Source organism: Macaca nemestrina, chromosome 9 (assembly GCF_043159975.1).
Source record: "Macaca nemestrina isolate mMacNem1 chromosome 9, mMacNem.hap1, whole genome shotgun sequence".
NCBI classification, from domain to species: Eukaryota; Metazoa; Chordata; class Mammalia; order Primates; family Cercopithecidae; genus Macaca; species Macaca nemestrina.
In genome coordinates, this window is record NC_092133.1 from 126,607,305 (window position 1) to 126,628,771 (window position 21,467).

The 21,467-nt window shown below is 40.2% G+C and overlaps 1 long non-coding RNA gene across 1 annotated transcript; it reads left to right on the forward strand.

Moving 5' to 3' along the window:
* Positions 1-2,680: 2,680 nt before the first annotated feature.
* LOC105488217 (uncharacterized) lies at positions 2,681-19,913 on the forward strand. The gene is made up of 3 exons (XR_011608229.1): positions 2,681-12,992; positions 13,808-17,475; positions 18,851-19,913. It is a non-coding gene; the product is annotated as an uncharacterized lncRNA (long non-coding RNA).
* The last annotated feature ends 1,554 nt before the right edge of the window (positions 19,914-21,467 follow it).

Genomic DNA, 21,467 nt, shown 5'->3' on the forward strand with positions numbered 1-21,467 from the left:
TGGACCCCGCCGAAGGCGCTGTTTTTATAACCGCATTAGGAAGGAGGGTCCCCTCCCACTGCCATCCCAGCCGCGGAGCGCGCCAGCCAATAGGGACCTGGCGAGAAGCGGGGAGGGTGGGCGGGTGGGGTGGGGGCGCCCTCGAGCCTTTCTCCTCCAGGGCCTGGGACTGGGCATGGTCCCGTTACTTCAGCGCTGGGCTGGGACTTTTGGGGCTTTCCGGATGATAGTCTGAGCTGGGCTCACCCTGGGGTGCTGAAAAAGGCGGGGTCGCGCGGTGAGGGGGGATCTGCCAGGGACTGAACCAGAGGGGTCCGGTGGCACTGCGCCAGAGGGACGTGGGAGAAAGCGCGCGGCTGCCTCGGGGCTGCGGTCAGGTGGGGAGACCCGCGAGCAAAGGAGCGGGAAGAGGGAAGAGTAAGGGATCCGGCAGATCTGAAGTCGCTGAGAAAGAAACAAAGAGCGCCTGAGATTGGAACGCGGGATGGGGGCGCGCACAGCTCAGGAACGCAGGGCTCAGGGCCCCGCGCAGCCTCGCTCACCGCCCGCTTGGAAAGGGGGGCTGCTCCGGCCCGCGCCTCTGTCAGTCGACTTGCCTTGGCTGGGAGATGTTGGGGGGAGGGGAGGCTCTATCGAGGGACCTAACGGACTCAGTCCAGCTTCGGACGGCGGGAGTTGCCAGGCGGCGGTGGCAGAGGAAAGCCCGAGGGAGAGGGGTGGGGTCGCTGAGTCACCGGTGGTGACTCACCGCGCCCTGCTGTCCCGCCGATTGAGGGCTGCTAAGCGGTTTAGGGGAAACCGTTAGACCAGATTGACTCGAGTCTCCGCGGCTCCGCGCGTGCTGCTGGTTCCCAGTCCTACCAACTTAGAGCTGGGCCATCGCTTTGATGTGTGCGGTGGGGCCCTTTGGGGGACAAGAGCGCCTCTAAGTTCTTATAACTCGCTAAAGCCTGACTTTGCTCGATGTGTGGACTTTTTGTTAGTAAGAAACTTCTTCAGCCTTTGAAGAGGCGCCATACGTGGGCCTCCTGGATCACGATTGCACCGGGAAGGTTTTTCTTGCAGAGTCCCCGCCCCCGTCCCTCCGGTCTCCTCTCGCTCTTCCCCCTCCCCGCGTGAAACCACACCCAACTTTTTAAACAAGATCTGAAAATTCTGGGTGAAAGAGGAAACTCAACGTCCGTAGTTTCAAAATCGAACTCAGTGATCAGTGGTTTTCACCCTGGTGGAAGTTATTAAAGTTATAATTTGAGCCAATGAAATAATTAATTAGGAGTTGCTTAAAAACCCCAATTTGATTAATGAGTTCAAATGAAAGGCAATTATATAACACAAATGACAGAATGTTTGGCGGCAATAGATTTGTGTGTTAATTTTAGGACAGCAATGCACAGTGCAGGGTTCACGGTGATTTGTCTGGGAAATGTCACAGGTCCTGTTTTCCAGAAGAATTCGTGCAATTGACCTTGGGGTGAGGGGGGATAAAACTGTCCACGGAGCAAAAAACTTCGTGTCCCAGGCACGGAGGGAGTGTTCAGATTCGGTCATCTTAACCTTTCTAGGGAAATCACTCAATTCAAGGGCTGTTGTTTCAATATTAGTAACGAGCAGAGCTGAGTACTCACCAGCCAAGGGAGATAAAAGGCGGCTATGTAAATCAGGCTTCTTGTGATTTAGTAGCAATTGAAAAAGCACAGGTTTTTTGAGTATTTAGATTTATGGTGTACTGAAAGGATTAACTACAGAACCACTGTAAAATCGATTCTGCAGTGGATAGGAGGAAAAAAAATGCATTTCTTTCTTTCTTTCTTTCTTTTTGGTGGGGGCAAGGGGTACTGCAGGTTACCTGGTATTTAAGAAAAATAATTTAGAGGCCAATGAAGAGCTTCTTCTGACTTCTTCGGACAAGCCTCTTTTAGGCAATATTTTGTTTACCTTATCCCGGTTCGTTCTTGCAAATGGTGCTGCCAAGGTGGAATTACAGGACTCTCTACTGCCCAGCTCGCCTGCTGGGGCTTTCTTTTATTCTCTCTTTCACTGGGAGGCTGCAGGTCATTCCCCAAGAGCATTCCTGGGGCTGGGTGCCCTGGAGGACAAGCCTATGCTCTGAGTTACATCTTGCTTTCTGAGAGCCCTTTATTCAAGCCACTGCTCAGCAAATGTCACCATTGTGAGTTTGCCTGGAACCCTTAGAATGAGAAAGGCGATCTCCGTATGGGAGGAAGAGAGTGTGGAACTCACTTCTACATGCAATGCCGATCCCAGGGCAATGCGGTGGCACTGTCAGGGGACACTTGCTGACTGACTCACTATGGAAAAGGAGGACAAGGCATTGGCGCAGTGTGGCACTGTGCCCTGCTGGTGCCCATAGCTGACTCCTCAGGGCTGTGGTAATGTCTCCTGGAATGGGCACCGGTTCTCTTCATCATCTCAGGGATAGGTAGCTCTTCCTTCCAACCTGTCCCCATTCTGAAGTCTCAGGGCTGTGACAGGCTGCTCTCTTGCCACATACATGTTTGTTTGATGCACATAGAGTGTATAAAAGTGTAAGTGTTGTGTAATCCCAGCACTTTGGGAGGCCAAAGCAGGAGGATTGCTTGACATCGGGAGTTTGAGAACAGCTTAGGCAACATAGTGAGACTCCATCTCTAATATATATATATATATATATATATATATATATATATATATATATGAAACAAAAAAAATTCGCCAGGCATGGTGGTGCACACCTGTGGTCCCAGCTACTTGGGAGACTAAGGTAGGAGGATTGCTTGAACCTGGGAAATTGAGGCTGCAGTGGGCTGTGCACACCACTGCACTCCACCCTGGGCAACAGAGTGAGAACCTGTCTCAAAATAAAGTATATGTATGTACTGCACACACATATACATATACACATATACAGCGGTCAATGTGTGCTTCCTGTTAGAAAATACCATTGTTTTTGGTGGGCTTTAAGAGAAGTGAAAGCTACAAAAACACTTTCACTCATTAATGTAGAATTCATGAGACTTAAGAATTCATTTCATTCTCAGATAAGATATACAGTGCCTCAATCAATGGGTGATAGTCATCAGTCAGGGAGATCAATGAATCTGAACTTACATCCTTGAGTGAGACAACTCAGCCTGCTCTCTATGCTACTATGTTCTTAGGTATCTTTTGGGTACACAGACATAGCTTTCACGGGTTTTGTGTTTATTTTTTGATTGCTATGAAAACCTATCTCAGAAGTATTTTTAAGTGCTGGACTAGGAAGCTGCTTTCAACACAGCATGATGTGAGTTGCATGTAAATAAAGACATGGTGGTGTAATTCATAGCGCAGGCATAAACACTACCACATCTAAATTACCAACAGTGATTTTGGAATTTGCAAGCTGTCATGATGTCAGTTGAATTGGGTGACTTAAACTGACGGACCAGCCAGCCGTGTGGACAGAAGCTTAGTGGCCTATGGAGACTTTGGGAAAGCTGGCTAGCCGTGCCAAGAGAACAGCATCTAGCAGGACTGTTTGGATGGAATGTTAGAAAGAAGGAGGAGGGTAGAGTGAGAGGGTGAAAACCATATCAAACCTAAAATCCATGGAAATACAGGTAATAATAATAGTATAACTACTTTAATGTTGATACCAACTGGATGACAGGCACTGTGTATACATTTAATTTAACTTAACGCACTCACACCCTCCTGCAAGATAGACTTGATCATCCACTTCACTAATGAGGAGTCTAAGATGCAGGCTAACAATTTTCTTGCGGTCGTATGACTAGCAGGGGAGGGAAGAAGGGGACAAGAATTTGAATCGAGGCCTTTCTGACTCTAAATGCACATCTGTTTTCTGTTTGTCTTGATAACAAAATTTTGCTTATTATCAACCAGTTCAATTCACAAATATTAAGTGCTGGACTTATTATTTAGGGACCTACTACGTTTCAGGAACTGAAGAGATGTGATGATTAACACAGATCTTGCTGCTAAGGGGCAGATTTTTAGAAGAATTTGGCAGACAGCTACAACACCATGTTTATGATGTAAAATGATGTAAAAAGCAAAATCAAATGATGTAACAGTGATCGTAATATATAAGAAGGGAGTTTGTTTTCACCTGCATTCTAAAACTTTACTTTCATTTGTGAGTTAAAATTTTTCACGTAGATTCCGTTTTGCCTCTTAGGAGGAATCACATGCGAGATTGGGTTTAGCTTACCTCACGCCCTAAAACCCATGAACCACCGTCGCTTCCCTTGCCAGCTTCCCTGTCTATTCAGGGCAACGCAACCAAACAACAAGATTGGAAACTTTCATCATTGCCACTTTCTAACTCTTCCATCCCAGATCCAATGGGTATCATGCCCCGCTCTTTCTGGATCCATTCCTCTGTTACATTGCTGTCACTCAGATCCAAGCCATTTCGTACCGCCTTCCTGCAATACTGCAGTTGGCTTCCATTCCTCCATCCTTTTTTTCTCCCACCAATGCATCTATCTTCAAGCCATCACCCCTTTTTCTTTAAAAAATATATATTTTTATATATATATATTATTTATATATATATATTTAGAGACAAAGGCTTGCTCTGTTGCCTAGTCTGGAGTGGTGCAATCATAGCTCGCTGCAGCCTCTTAACTTCTGAGCTCAAGCATTCCTACTGCCTCAGCCTCCCAAGAAACTGGGATTACACGTGTGTGCCACCCATGCCCAGCTAACTTTTTATTTCTTGTAGAGCCAGGATCTTGCTATGTTGCCCAAGCTGGTCTTGAACTCCTGGGCTCAAGCAATCCTCCAGCATTGGCCTCCCAAAATGCTGGGATTACATGCATGAGCCCCCACAGTTGGCAAAAAACTTCCTTCTTTAAACTTCTTGGTGGGAATTGCTCATCTCCTCACTAGAATGTAATCTCCATAAGGGAAGGCAGGAATTTTTCTCTTTTTTGTTCACCATTGTATTTCCAGTGGCTAGAGAAAAGCCAGGCACATCTGTCGAATATATACATTAATACATGGGTAGTTCATAGAAGGAAGAAATAGTGTGTGGGGCTAATATTTACTGGTGCTTATTATGTTGAAGCATTGTGCTAGTCACTTTAGACATGACTGCATTTAATCTTCACAAGGTATCATGGTACACAACTTTTATTCATTTACTCCAAATGTATTTATTGAATATTTGCCATGTACCAGGCAGTCTGGTAGACACTGGGGAAGGGACAAAAGCAGGTATGGCCCAAAGCCTGTTGGAATGTAGTGTTGAGTGTGTATATGTATATGATTCAGAGAGACAATACTGGTAAAGAAACAAACAAAATAATTGCAAGTGGTGATAAAGACTGTGAGGAAAACAGAAATTTTGCTGCAGAGGAAGTTGAGGATCATAGTTAACTGGTGGCCTTTGGAAGCTATGTTAAGTATGTATATCCATCCTCATTTCCCACTGTTCCTCCCAGGCAGCAATTTCAGTAGAACCCTAAGCTCCTTCTTATTCCATGAATATAGTACATTTCCCCCACCCTCAGGTCTTTCCTCATATTCCACTCAACAGATAGATGTATTCATATTTTTTTGCACTGCCTGCAATGTATCTTAGTATATTTCAGTAAGTAAGATACTTTTTATGCCTCTAGGGATCTCATAGCCTTGTATAAGGATTAGAAAGCAGATAAAGAGTTGGAATACATAGCAGAATGAGGTAAGTGAGTGCTGTTGCACAGATAGGATTAAATACTGAAGAGTTTAGATGGAGAAATAATCATTGCGGCACTATTCACAATAACAAAGACATGGAATCAGCACAGGTGCCCATTAACAGTGGATTGGATAAAGAAAACGTGGTGCATATACACTGTGGAATATTATATAACATAAAAAAGGATGAAATCATGTCCTTTATAGTAACATGGATACAGCTAGAAACCATAAACCTCAGCAAATTAATGCAGCTAAACAGAAAACCAAATACTGCTTGTTCTTACTTCTAAGTGGGAGCTAAACATTGAGTATACACAGAGACAAAGAGGGAAACAATAAACACTAGGGATTCCCAAAGTGGGAAGGAAGGGAGGAGGCAAGGACTGAAAGACTGCCTATCAAGTACTATGTTCGCTATTTGGGCAGCGGGATCATTAGAAGCCCAAACCTCAGTATCACACAACATATCCACGTAACAAACTTGCACGTGTACCCCCTAAATCTAATTTAAAAAAAAAAAAAACTATAATACTATACCGAAAAATAAGTTACATATTGTTGAGAAAACAAATGATCATATCTACTCGGGGGAGAACAGAAATTGTCATTAGAAAAGATAGTATTTGAAGAATGAGTACAATTTCTACAGCTTCTCAAGGCAAAGAAAGGTTGCTCTAGTGCTGACCAAACAGTATAAGCAAAAACTGTGTGGGTGGCAGAGTGCTGAGGACATTTAGGGAACAGGAATAATCCCAGGGTTGCTGGATTACGGAGTATTTGTAGGGGAGAAAGGGAACTGAAAGTTAACGTGGGATTATGCGTTGGACGGGTAAATGCCAGGAAGAGGAGTTGATAATTAATGTGGTGGGCAGTGGGAATGCACTGTGAATTTCAACTGGGAGAAAGACATGCTTGAAGCTGTATTTTAGGATTGGAGAACGAGGCTGATTTGAGGTCTGCTTGAGGTAGATCAAGTGAATGGTAAAGGGAGCCTGAGGCGGAGATGATTTTAGCAATTGTGATATTTAAGGGCGAGAGGATAAGCAAAATCGAGTGGGCTCTGAGCCTTGTGAACAGGGTAATTAAAAGAATAAATGAGGCCGGATGTGGTGGCCCACACCTGTAATCCCAGCACTTTGGGAGGCTGAGGTGGGCGGATCGCGAGGTCAAGAGATTGAGACCATCTTGGCCAACATGGTGAAACCCTGTCTTTACTAAAAATACAAAAATTAGCTGGGCGTGGTGATCTGCGCCTGTACTCCCAGCTACTCGGGAGGCTGAGGCAGGATAATCGCTTGAACCCAGGAGGCGGAGGTTGCAGTGAGCCGAGATTGTGCCACTGTACCCCAACCTGGCAACAGAACAAGGCTACATCTCAAAAAAAAAAAAAAAAGAAAAGAAAAAAAGAAAAAAGAAAAGAAAAGAAAAGAAAAGAAAGCATAGATGCCTTCCAGACAGAAATAATAGAAATAATTAGTTGGAAAGTTAATTTGAGTTGAAAGACAGTTAATTCAGGTACCTTAACCTGGAAGTATCTTCCCTTCTCTGGTCTATATGAATTGTAGTCTCACGGAGGTGAGCTATAACTGGACAGTGTGGTTTTACATTATCCAGCAGTGGTCCCCAGATTGTTTGGCACCAGGTACCGATTCCATGAAGACAATTTTTCCATGGACCAGGCATCGGGGGTGATGGTTTCGGGATGATTCAAGTACATTACATTTATTGTGCACTTTATTTCTATTATTACATTGTAATATATAATGAAATAATTCTACAGCTCACCATAATGTAAAATCAGTAGGAGCCCTGATTTCCATATAATTTCCTGCAATGATATGGTCCCATCTGGGGATGATGGGAGACAATGAGGGATCATCAGGCCTTACATTCTCATAAAGAGCACACAACCTAGATCCCTTGTATGCACACTACACAGTGGGGTTCACGCTCCTGCGAGAATCTAATGCTCACCGACCGCTATCAGACCAGGCCCAGGGTCTGCAGCATTTCTAAGCACTTTTAATCTGTTCACCTAAAGGATTAAAGTAGACAGTCTTATATTGTCATTTAGCTGCTTTGAGTGAATTAGCCTTGTTCCCACAATTAGTGTAAAATCATGAACTTCATCACGATTCTCTAAAACAGTGTTTAAAACATTAGAAGGGAAAGAAAAAACCATGAAGACACTTTCTGGGAGATATCTTTGAACATGCGAGGGGGAAAACACAGGTAACAATTCCCTGTAGATTTTAAGTAATTTTCAACTTCATCAAAGTCTAATTCACAGTCTGTGACAGAGGAAAGAGAAGGGGGTAAGTATGTAGGGAAAACACAAGAGTTTAATTAACATATGGAGGAGAAATCTAGTGCAAAAATAAATTCCAGCTGATGTTGGACAAAGAACTAACGCCAGATGTTCAGTATTAGTTCACTTGATCAAAAAACAGTAACAACCACAAACAAACAAAAAAAAAATCATCAATCCAGTTATAAAAACCTCATGTCATTTGAAAGAGCCCGAAATGACATCATCCCAGTTTAGTTACTGGCTGAGTGAGACTACCATAAGAAAACTATCAGGTATTTGCCCAGCGGCCTATAATGTTGTTTTTCTGTTTTTCCTTTTTTTTTTTTTTTTTTAGAGAGAGAGAAAAAAAGGTTATGCAATTGGCATCTTGGGAATTTACTCTGTCTCCTTTGAGGAGGTCATGTAGTTCCCAAGTGGTAGAAGTTTTTTTCTCAAGATATTTAGGTAAGGGACCTAATAATAATTTTGTTTAATAGCACAATTTTCTTTTTTAACTTTTATTTTAGGTTCAAGGGTACATGTGCAGGTTTGTTATACAGGTAAATTCATGTCACATGGGTTTGTTGTATGGATGACTTCATCACTCAGGTACCAAGCCCATTGTCCAATAGTTATTTTTTCTTACCCTCTCCCTTCTTCCACCCTCCACCCTTAAGTAGGCCCCAGTGTCTGTTGTTACCCTCTTTGTGTCCATGTGTTCTCATCTTAGCTGCCACTTATAAGTGACAACATGCAGTATTTGCTTTTCTGTTCCTGCATTAGTTTGCGAAGGATGATGGTCTCTGGCTCCATCCATGTTCCTGCAAAGGACATGATGTCTTTTTTTCTTTATTCTTTTTTTTTTTTTTTTTTTTTTTTTGAGGCAGAGTCTCACTGTCGCCCAGGTTGGAGTGCAGTGGTGTGATCTCGGCTCACTGCAACCTTTGCCTCCCAGGTTCAAGCAATTCTCCTGCCTCAGCCTCCCAAGTAACTGGGATTACAGGTGCATGCCACCACGCCTGGCTAATTTTTGTATTTTAGTAGTGATGGGGTTTCATCATGTTGGCCAGGCTGGTCTCGAACTCCTTACCTCAGGTGATCCACCCACCTTGGCCTCTCAAAGTGCTGGGATTACAGGTGTGAGCCATTGTGCCTGGCAGATGTCATTCTTTTTCATGGTCATTCTTTTTCATGGTTGCATTGTATTCTATGGTGTATATGTACCACATTTTCCTTAACCAGTCTACCATTGATGTGCATATCAGTTGACTAATTTTCTTTTAAAGAACAGAGAAATTTTTAATATAAATTTTTATTTGCCTTTGTGGTAACCTGTGACATTGGAAGGGGATTATTGACCATCTATATAGTCATAATCTCTTTCCTATAAATCTGCGAAATCTAATGGAACTGCATCTTACATATTTCAAAACTGATTAACGAATTGACTGATATTTCCAAAAATGGACAACTGGGAGATGCTTCAACTCTGGCATATCACATTCACTCAGCCAGTGAAATGATTTTCTTCAGTATATTAAATGTTATATTTAATTGTGAATATGTTTGATCAACTCAGAGTTTAAAATAAACCTCTCAGGCTTTGGTTTTTGTATATGGCGACAAAGATCAGTATGATTTGCAGAGGTTGGAAATGGAAATCAAAGACAAATTCTAGAAAAAAAATAACACAAAGTAACCCTAAATGAAGCCATGTAGCAAATGGAAGGAAATATAAAATGACATAATGACAATATGCAAGGATGAAAAGATAAGCAAATTCATCAACATTACAATGAGATATAAGTAAAGAAAGACCATTCAGAGTTAACTGTAGCAGAATAAAGGATTTGGCAGCCCTCTTCATAATTCTACCATGACGATTTCTAAACCACTGAATAAGGTTTTGTATTTCTAATTAACTAAGTACTAGAAATATGTTCTCTAATGTGACTCATATGGATATGTGGCATATGGACAAAAAATTCTGGGGTCCTCAAGCTTAATATAGATTAAGTACATGTTCTTTGTAACATAAATTATGAGAAATTGTTCCAATACAATATTGTAATTTACTCAAATAGAATCTGTAGAACTTCAGACAGGTGTGATAGAACACACTGCAGAGATATTTATGTGTTTGATCAGGGTTTTTCTTTTTCTTTTTTTTTCTTTCTTTTTAAGACAGAGTCTCACTCTGTTGCCCAGGCTGGAGTGCAGTGGCACTATCTCGGCTCCAAACTCCGCCTCCCAGGTTCAAGTGATTCTCCTGCCTCAGCCTCCTGAGTAGCTGGGATTACAAGCGCCTACCACTATGCCCGGCTAATGTTGTATTTTTAGTAGAGATGGGGTTTCACCATGTTGGCCAGGCTAGTCTCAAACTCCTAACCTCCAATGATCCACCCACCTCGGCCTCCCAAAATTTTGTAGTTACAGGCGTGAGCCACCACACTAGGCCAGGGTTTTTCTTTTGCCAACTCTAGAATGGCTTTCTCAGTCCTTGACTAATACTAGGTCCCTGAGTGAACCCAAAATGATGATCGCCAGGCAAACTCTGATATCATTGCTAAAACTGGAGTCTGACCTGGAGAGAAAGGTTAATGGTAACCATAATGATTGCTTTCATATATTGAGTACCTATGACATATGAAAGCAATCATTATGTACTGCCCATGGGTCAACTTATTTAATCCTCATGACAGCCCAGTTTGACATATGAAGAAACTGAGGCACAGAGAAGGTAAGTAGCTTGCTCAAGTTTATCCAGCCACGAAGTGGTAGACCCGAACACAGGACTTCTGGCTCCAGTCTCCACACTCTAAACCTCACCCGTACTGTGGTACTTTATATGCCATGGTAATTTTGTACTACCACTGGAGACGTCCCCAGATCTCTTTAGCATTGTTATCATGATGTTTGTCTCTTTGGTCTACTTTTTTCCTGTTCTGATGCAGCAACAGGACCCATTTTGATTCAGAGAATATGGTGCCCTTAATGAATCATCAAGAAGTCCATAGACAGTTTTAGGGGTTTTCTGTGGAGATCTCATTTCTTAATTCTGACTCAACCTACCCGAATGAATGGATAATTATGGCATTTGAATCTTGCATACAATTAAGTGAATAAAAATGCTTTGCCCCATTTGCTAGTAGAAAAGAAAGAAAACCACATTTTTGGAACACATTACTTACATCAGTTAAAAACAACTTCTCCCTATACTTGCCATTAGTTTGATTTTTAGGGAGATTTATTAACATTTTAGTCCTTCATGGTAGTACTACTGTGCAATCCAAGAATTATGGGGGAGTGTTTGGAAATGAGAGGAGGCTCAGGGAATTATGGGCAGCCAGGATTCTCAAGGCCAAATCCAGACAGCGTTACTGGTAATACATATGTGCTTACTATCCAGTTTTTAAATTTTCTCGTGCAATACTAATCTCATTGCTTTTGTATATCAGATTTTCCTAAGTAGTGCTCATCAACACCAGATTTATTTTAAAATAGAGCATACTTACTGTACTTCAAATGTCTGCAAGGGGAACAGCAGCAAATACCACAGTCCCATGGTAAATATAAGGGAAAAAGAAGGCATATATACGTTAAAAAGTCTAACGAATGGCTCATACCTGTAATCCTAGCCCTTTGGGAGGCTGAGGTGAGTGGATCACGAGGTCAGGTGTTCGAGACCAGCCTGGCTAACATGGTGAAACCCCGTCTCTACTAAAAATAGAAAAATTAGCCGGGTGTGGTGGCAGGCACCTGTAATCTCAGATACTGGGGAGGCTGAGGCAGAAGAGTTGCTTGAAACAAGAAGGCGGAGGTTGCAGTGAGCTGAGATCACACCACTGCTCTCTAGCCTGGGCAACAAGAGCAAAACTCCATCTCAACCGCAACAACAACAACAACAACAACAACAACAACAACAAAGCCTGATGAAATCCTAACTCAGCAGTGGCACAATTACTTCATAGATTGGATTATTTTGAAAAGAACAAGCAAACCCCATTTGGTGGATGTATTTTGAGTCTTTATTTTATTTTTTTTCTGAGACAGGATCTTGCAATATCACCCAGGCTAGGATACAGTGACTCTGTCACAGCTCACTGTAGCCTGGAGCTCCTGAGCTCAGGCAATCCTCTTACCTCAGCCTGTTGAGTAGCTGGGACTACACACACATGCCACCATGCCCAGATAATTTTTTTTTTTTTTTGTATTTTGTAGAGACAGGGTTTTGCTGTGTTGCCCAGGCTAGTCTCAAACTCCCGAGCTCAAGTGATCTCTCCTTGGCCTACCCAAAGTGCTGGGATTACAGGCATGAGCCACCGTGACTGCTGGGCCTGTATTTTGAGTCACCGGCTCCCTGCTAGGTGCTAAGGACACAGAAATGAATACCACCGCTCCCTTCCTCTCAGAGGGCTCCCAATCTGCTCCTCTTTTCTCTGTTAAATCATTTTGCCTTTAAGTCTTGCATAATGATGTGGCCACATTGAGACCTAGTTGAATAGTTTCACAATAACTCCCTTAAGTCAGAGGGCCTTGGTGAAATAACATTGACTTTTACTCTGAAATCCATGGAAATGCAAAGTTTACTGTTTTGTTCTCCTTGATAAAATATAGCGTAATAACTAGTTGCTGGGTTACTACCTAAAACACAGGCCCCAAACTGCAGCTGGGAAGGACAGTTAGCAATTAAGTAAAGGAAATGACTATGACTAGTGGGTTTGAAACCCAACACACTGCCCATATCCTTCTTAGCACAGGGAGGCATCGATGTTACTTAGGCAACTTTTATCACTAAGGAAGTAGTTTTGGTGACTCATGCTCATACAGAATGACTTATTTCAAGACCTGGGTGTTCAGTAACCTTACCATTATGCTTCTGTTTTCTCCGTTTTGGGCTCAGACATCAAAACTCCCTTTGGATGACATAGATTTATTACTTAGTAGTATATCATGCATTGGCTGTCCCACATTTTGAAATTTAATGGAATCGTGGTGATCAGAATAAAAGGTCAGTATTTCCTACAATATATTGATATGTTAGAGGTAGATCTAACACTTTATTTTCTAAGCAGAAATATTATCTTATTACATATCTTATGAAATGTCTAAGTTGACATTGCTTGCCAATTGTTTTTTACTTAATGTAACAGTGCTGTTTCAAATACTAGTCATTATTTAATAACTAAAATGGAATGCTGAAGAATTTTATACTATGACATAAAATGCCTTATTTTTTTCCCCAAATGTATGAAAAATGGAATTAAAATCTCCACCGAGGGTTGCTATTACAAAAAGAAGAAATCCTAAGGAAATTCATTGGCTAGGTTCTTGGTTCAGATTTACAGCCTACCTGCTTGATGGCCCAACAGCATTTATTTCTTGACAATTGACATATTTTTCTGTGTTAAAAATAGCTGAGAAGTTGTAGAAAAATTAGTTAATTAAAAGAGTTATAGGTTGCTAATGTGTTTGGAGAGCTATATGGAAGAACTTACTGTTGACAGAAAAAGCAAGCCACCAGCCAAGGACCTGAGCTGGCTTCTGGGGTAGTGCAGGAACAATATGGCTTGGGTTCCAGGGTATGCTGGGAGCCTTGGAAATGCCAGCTTACAGTGTGGTCAGCCCAGGACTTACCTGAATCACTAGTATACCTTTTGTCCTAATTCCAGAAATCATGCCATAAATCTCAAAATTTGGACAGTGTTACTTGAGCTGTTTTTATTTTGCTTTCAATTGAGTCCCCTTTTCTGGTTTTAATTTTGTAGCTGGAACAGCTTGAAAAAGGCAATGAGTCATGACAAATATTTCTTTTCTTCTCCATAGAGAAGCCTTAAATGTGAGGCCCAGGCATTGGGTACCATGTGTGCGATTCATGAGCCTTGGCATCTGAACACTTTTCTGGAAGGATCCATCAAGACAACACATCGGGGATGCACTAGTGAAGTGATTTTCAAAATGTGCTACTCAGACCTATAGCATCAACATCACCTGAGAATTTGTTAGAAATTCCAACTGTTAGGCTCTACTTTAGACCAACTAAATCTGAAACTTGGGGAGTTCATGGGGTCCAGCAATTTGTGTTTTTACAAGACTTACTAGATGATTCTGAGAACCACTGTGCTAGTGAATTGTTACTGTCTGTGGCCATGTAGAATATGAAAAGTAAAGGGTTGGAAAATGGGGAAATTGATGAGTGTTCACTTATGAGGAAATGAAGAATAGATAGAAAAGAATGAGTTAAATTTTGGAATTCAAAAAAGAAGCAATTTGTAAAAGCGAGGAATTTGATTTGTAGGAAAATTGCTTGTAGAATATTTGCTTTCTCAGAGAGGGGCAATCTAGATCACTAGGTTACTGTGAAATATATTGGTATGGTTCTAAAATTCTAGAATAATCTCACTAGTGAGAAAAGGCATACCTTTCCATATTAGGACAAAACTTCAAATCAGATTTGTAAAATCCTCTAAGATTCTTGTATCCCATTGCCATGGCCAACTTGTTTGTCTCTGGACATCCCAGTTTCTACATCTGAAAACCATATGCATTCCTGCTCACCGTGAATTATCTCATTGAATGAAGCGAGAGATTCAGGATGTGTAAGATCATTTATGAAGCATTTGGATGACCAAGAAATGTGAAGTATAAAGATCAAGAATGATTAATGTAAACACTGGTGGTAAAGAGGTGTTTCCAAGTTGATACCAAAAATGAGTTGCTTATTTCAGTCTCTCTTTGATATATCTGCCTTTTTAGTGCTGACTCTATCATGTATTCACCACTATATGATTTTAAATGAATCACACGTTTAAAGCTTTTAATCTGTTTCCTCAACAAATATATAGTTTTAATAATGTCTACTCACAGGATTGTTGTGAGAATAAAATTGATTCAATTGATTTTCCAAAAAAATGTGGAAATATAGTTTTTAAAAATAAAGCAATACCATTTTTGGATATGCTAGTACTGTGATTGTTATTTTATGTCTGGGTTGAGGAATCCTAAAGGATTGTTGACGTAATGACATCATCCAGGGATTTGGAATAAGAGCATACATCAGCAAGTTTTCTGATTACAAAAAGTAGCTATGTTTACTTTTCTGTCAATTCTCCTTCAGTGGAATGTTTCAATTTTCTCATGAAATGGGGGAGATCCATTTTTTGAGAGCTCTGTTTTATTAAAGAAAGCAAGTCTGGTGGCTCATGCCTATAATTTCAGCACTTCAAGAGGCTGAAGTGGGAGGATCACCTGAGCCCAGGAATTCAAGACCAGCCTGGACAACATAGCGAGAACCCATCTCTATGAAAAATTTTTAAAACTTAGCTGGGCATGGTGTTGCATGCTGTAGTACCAGCCACTCAGGAGGCTGAGGTGGGAGGATCAGGTAAGCCCTGGAGGACTAGGCTGCAGTAAGCAATAAGCTGTGATCATGCCACTGCACTCCAATCTGGAAGACGGAGCAAGACCCTGTTTGTTTTTTTAAAAAAAAAAAAATGGCCCAGGTGACTCACACCTGTTATCCCAGCACTTTGGGAGGCCGAGGCAGGCGGATCACGAGGTCAGGAGATTGAGACCATCCTGGCTAACATGGTGAAACCCCGTCTCTACTAAAAAAATACAAAACCAAAATTAGCCAGACGTGGTGGCGGGCACCTGTAGTCCCAGCTACTTGGGAGGCTGAGGCAGGAGAATGGCGTGAACCCGGGAGGCAGAGTTTGCAGTGAGCCGAGATCGCGCCACTGCACTCCAGCCTGGGCGACACAGGGAGACTCTGTCTCAAAAAGAAAAAGAAGAAGAAGAAAAAAAAAAAAAAGGCAAGTTTGATACTTCGTATCCTTTGACCTGAGAAAATATATTTCACATTTCATTCATTCTTTCAGGGAAAAATGTGGGACTCGGGAGTCAGAGTAGCCAAGCAAAATTTCTCAGCTCCTCTGCTTACTAATAATACTACCTTGGAATAGCCTCATTTTCTTGATATAAAAAATGGAGGTGATAAGAACAGTTGTATGTGCATGAAATGAGAAATGTATATAAAATACATAATCGATTGTCCTAGAGTAAATAACAAACGTTGATGGTTGCTGATGATATTATTAATCTATGGCATAAAGAAGAGAGTAAAGAACCTGTGTCCAAAAACCAAGGGTAGGAAGGAATGAGAAAAGAGAGCAGTTGATAAATGATCATTTTACAAATGAAAATTCATGCAGCTCCTATGACTTTTCCAGTCATTTATTAAAACCAAACCATTCTTTGATCACTTCTAATGAGAAAAGTGATCATAGTAATTTACAACGCTCACATGTACGTAATTTTCCAAGTTTCAACCTTGCCTGAGAGTTAATGTCCTCCCTCCCGTGGTTTGACTGTGCCTTTGGAAAGGGAAGTCCTGGGTTTCTCACTCTCCCTACTTGGGTGCCTCCCTTCCTCCTTCCTCATTTTGCAAACTAAGGTTTCTTGCCACTGCAGGGTTAGAGCTCACAGAGGGAAAGAGGTGCAGGAGATAAGAACACTCTTACTTGACAAGGGCTATTGGTGATCTGGTGTTTATACCTCGAGGTTTGGCATATGCTTAAAGCTGGCCCATTTTCTAGCAGGTGCTTCCTTGGGGTTCTCTCTCTCTCTCTCTCTTTCTGTCTCTATCTCTTTGTCTCTCTCTCTCTTTCTCAAAGCTCCCTGACATGCAGACGCGCACTTGCGTTCTGCTTCTCTGTGACGGCTGCCACAGCCCCTAGGAGTCATTCAGTGATATTCCCCTTGTTCCTTTTTGCATGACACCTTTTTTCTTGCGGGTGACCCCTTAAACAGGGCTTAAGACAGCTTGCTTTCTTGTATGGCTCAGATCTATCCAAGGGAATTAATTTGCCTCCCCAAACTCAAAGGTTATAGGGTTACATTTTAAACTCTCTGGGTGGTTCTCTGGATCTCCTTGTCTCAGGCTTGAGGGGAGAAGCAGACAGCCCCTGTAGCATGCTGATAATTTTCTCCAAAGACCTTCTCTTTGTCTTCAAGAATCTTCAACTCTTTTATACCTTCAGCATAAGTATAAGGTTGTAAGAATTATGTAACTATTTCTGTACCCCTTCCTTCGAAAAATTTGCATTATACTGCTGTATAATTTCACTTTGGAATATGTTTCTAGTGTTTGGGTACCTTAGGCAAAATATCCTAATTTTTTTTTTCCTTTTTCTTTTTGAGAGACAGGTCTCACTAGTCACCCAGGCTGGAGTTCAGTGGTACAATGATAGCTCACTGCAGCCTCAAACTCCTTGGGTCAAATGATCCTCCTGCCTCAGCCTCCTGAGTACCTGGGACTACAGGCATGCACGGCCACACCTGGCTAATTAAATTTTTTTGTTTTGTTTAAAGGCTGGTGTTTAACTTCTGGCCTCAAGGGATCCTGCTGTTCTGGCTTCCCAAAACACTGGGATTGTAGACATGAGCTCCCGCGCTGCAATGGCCAAAATGTGATCTTTCGCACCATATTAAAGGTAAAAGGGGGAATAAATCACTTTGTGGATGGCCTGACTTTACAGACCATCATCCTGTAGGAGCTGAGGCAGCCGAGGAGAAGATGCTTTACACACGCAAGGGTTATAATTATGACTTTCATGGTACCTGATCTAATCACAAAATAGAGCTTTAAAGGCGAATTATTTTTGAAACGTCCATATTTAGTATTTTCCTCCTGGGTAGAATTTTGAAAGAGTGCTTATCTGAGGCCTGACATATTGTTTTGGGAGCTAAAATGTGTTTAAAATGTAATGTTCAGAGGAAGTTAACTGTTAACTTTTCTCAGTTGTAAGATGATTCCAGATTCCCATGTATATTAAAATACATCAGTCTTAAGACAAATTAAACAAAATGTATTATGTATTTTGTTTAAATTATTATTTTTTGCACTTCAGGCATAAATATTTTTAAATATAAGAACTCCCACATAAACATATGTGTACAGCTGTGAGCTTATGTCAAAAATGTCTGTGACTGCCTTGTCATAGTTTTGGAGATGAACATCTTTATTAAAAGACATTCAACAAGCTTAAAAAAAATTTTTTTTAAGGGGGAGGATGGAATCAAGGTTAACAGAAGAAAGTGCCTTTAATTTTTGTATATTTTTGTAATTTGTTTTACCCCTGGAAATTAGCATGTATTATTTTTAAAATTCAGAAAAATAAAGTCAGCATTTAAAAAGGGTGTATATCTCTGATGTGTTTAATGAAGTACAGAACTGATAATGATAACATATTAGGTGAAAAAGAGCAAGGTATAAAACATATATGCAATAAGATTCTGATCTGGGTAAAATACAATTAGTTCAAAGACTGTGGGGGAGAAACTTCAAAATACTAGCTATGGTCGGGCACGGTGGCTCACACCTGTAATCACAGCACTTTGGGAGGCCAAGAAAGGCAGATCATTTGAGGTCAGGAGTTCAAGGCCAGTCTGGCCAACATGATGAAACCCCGTCTCTACCAAAAATGCAAAAATTAGCCAGGTGTGGTGGTACACGCCTATAGTCACAGCTACTCAGGAGGCTGAGGCAGGAGAATCACTTGAACCCAGGAGGTGGAGGTTGCAGTGAGCTGAGATCACTGCATGCATATTTTCTATTAGCAAAAAAGAAAAAAAATGGTCAGAAGAGAGACTCTTGCAGTTACAGTGAGCTTTCAGTACTTCGGACTTTTCCAATGTTTGTTTATTAAGTTCCTTTCACTGTAGGTGATAATCAAAAATTTATTTTCCAAATAATAATGCCTCATATCTCTAGGGAATTAGTAATATGATAAAACTGCTTTTCAATTTTAAAACTGTGAACTCTACAAAGATATATAAATAATGCTGTTTTTTGCATTCTTTTTTCAGCCTATTCTAGGATTTGGTCCTAAAATGAAAGGAGGAAAAAAAAAAAAAAAAAGACATGCAGATTCCTGACATTCTTTCCTAACCAGAATCCTGTCGAACTCCTAATATGAAATTCTTCCTCAAAATATATACTAATCCCCTTTCATTTTTATTTGATGACTTCCAGCCTATTTTTTCCTCAAAAAACTAGTGTTATCGTCTAAATTCCCTTCTTTTAAAAATGTGGTCATGTGATTTGTAAATAAATCTGTTAACCTGCAGAACGTTAACTTATGTGACTTTGAGCAAATGACGTGAAGTTTTCTACTTTTTATTTGTAAAAAAGTGAATATTAAAAAAGAAAAGCTGATAGGTCTAAAATGGGTTAATAAACATTTTAAACATTAATAAAGTTATTTGAAACATACAAGTCATTGACATTTTTTTATTAGTCAAACATACTTTTTCTGTCTTTTGGAATGTGGTCTATTTTCGTCAGCCAGTATTCTCTGAGTGACTAAACATAGCACCAATCCCATTGGAAGATTTATATATTTTAACTTAGCAGTAATTACCTTAGATGGAAATAAAACATTTTAGTCCTGATCTGCAGGAATAAGTTTAACTCTCTAAAGTAAAGGTTGATAACCTCTACAACATGAGGCTAGAGGAGAAAGTTTGAAATATAAAATGTGCTTGTATGCTGTAATATGCTTACATAAGTGACTTTGAAACTGTTAAGAAACTTTTTAATAATTTTAAATAATACAAAGTTTTTTTTCTTACAGAGTGAATAGATACAGTCATGGCAGTACTATGAAAGTGTTATTACATTTTAGTTATATTTGTCATTATTAAATCATATGAGAACAATTCGAAGTGATACTGTTGTCTACCTAAACTAGTACCTAAGTAGGGTAAAATTAAAGGTCTTTGTCTTTGAATTTTCTCTGGGTTTTAGTTTATCGGTTCCGATGATGTAGCAATGCAGAAAAAAGACTATGAAGGGGTGTGTGCCTGTGTGTGTGTGTGTGTGTGTTTTCCGTTTCCTGGTGGGACTGGGTCTGATTTGTGTTCTTTGGTTACCTTGAGCGGTTGTAAATGTTCAGATAAATTACAAGAGAAAAGGAACAAAGTACTAACAGCTCTCCAAGGTACTAAATTCTGTCTCCTGTATTTTCAACGTGGGTGGTGTTTTTCCACCTGAAAACAATAAGGAAACACATCTCTCCTTAGTTTTTGCATATTTTAATATGCAAATTAATCTCTTGGGCATATACCCTTTATGAAAACATACTAGGAAAATAATTCACTCTATTGTTAGAAGAAATGGGTTATATATTATGACAAAGTTGTTCAGAAAGTGAAAGGAAACCAATATTTATTGTTCTAGGCACATTATTGAGATATATATACACACACACACACAAAATGTATGTATGTAGACAATGTATATATGTACATTTCAATATATACACAATGTATAAATGTGTATATATGTATATATCAATATATATTTACACAGATATATATACACATATGATACACATGTATATGATATATATGCATATATACCATATATACATTGTGTATATATTGAAATGTACATATATAGTCTATATACACACATTATATATATAGATAGGTACGCATATAAATGATATATATAGAAATGTACACATATATAATTGATATGTGTACAATTATATCATATACACATGATATATATATACACACACACACACACACACACACACACAGTTACCTTGTTATCAAATATGTGAAAAAAGGGAGTATTTGAGGCAGGATCCATGGTAATCCATCTAGTTCTAAGGACCATAATCTTTGTACTGTATTAAGCTGTCTTTTCAGGAGTGATTGGGCAGGGGATCTGTTATAAATGTTAGTTTGTGAGACAGTCTATTTTGTGCAGCTATGTTAACATTTTTGGTCTGGCTTTTATAACATGCCTTGCCATATCAGATCAAGTTTGCTTCATAGATCTCTGAAGTTGCCCTCAGTTCTCAGGTCAGCCTGTTCTCAGGAAGTGACATATTGTGGCTCCTGGGATTGCTTTGGTTTAGATCCCTGGCCTTGCCTCTGGGTGTTGGGGGGCAGCAGGCAGGACCAACTGAGCCTACTTAGTATCTTTTATACTAAGTTATAGTGTAGCTCTTGCTCTACCTCTCTCTCTTTGCTCCCCATTCCAGAGGAGATTTTGTTTGAACAAAAGGCTTTATCTCTAAAAATAGTTTGAAAAACAGTGTATCAAATAGTCCTTAAGATACTTTCTAGTTCCAACTTTCTGTGAAGTTAAGAAAGCAGTTTTAAAGAATGGATCCCACTATATTTACTTTGAAACATCATCTTTTAAATTTGCTGCAAAATATTCTTAAATTGGGAATTTCAGGAAGAGCCTCCAAGAGGAAAATCCATGTTAAAAATCTATGAGTACTTTGAAATGGCAGTGTGAGGCAAACTGCATGGTTTCTATTTTATTCGGCAGAAAATGTATAATTAAATTTCTTCATGATCCTAATTTTTAAAAACATGTTTTCTTTTTATTCCTTCTGAGGTAAGTGTAAGATAACATTATTCACAGTCAGAAGTCACTAGAATATACTTTATAACAGAAAAG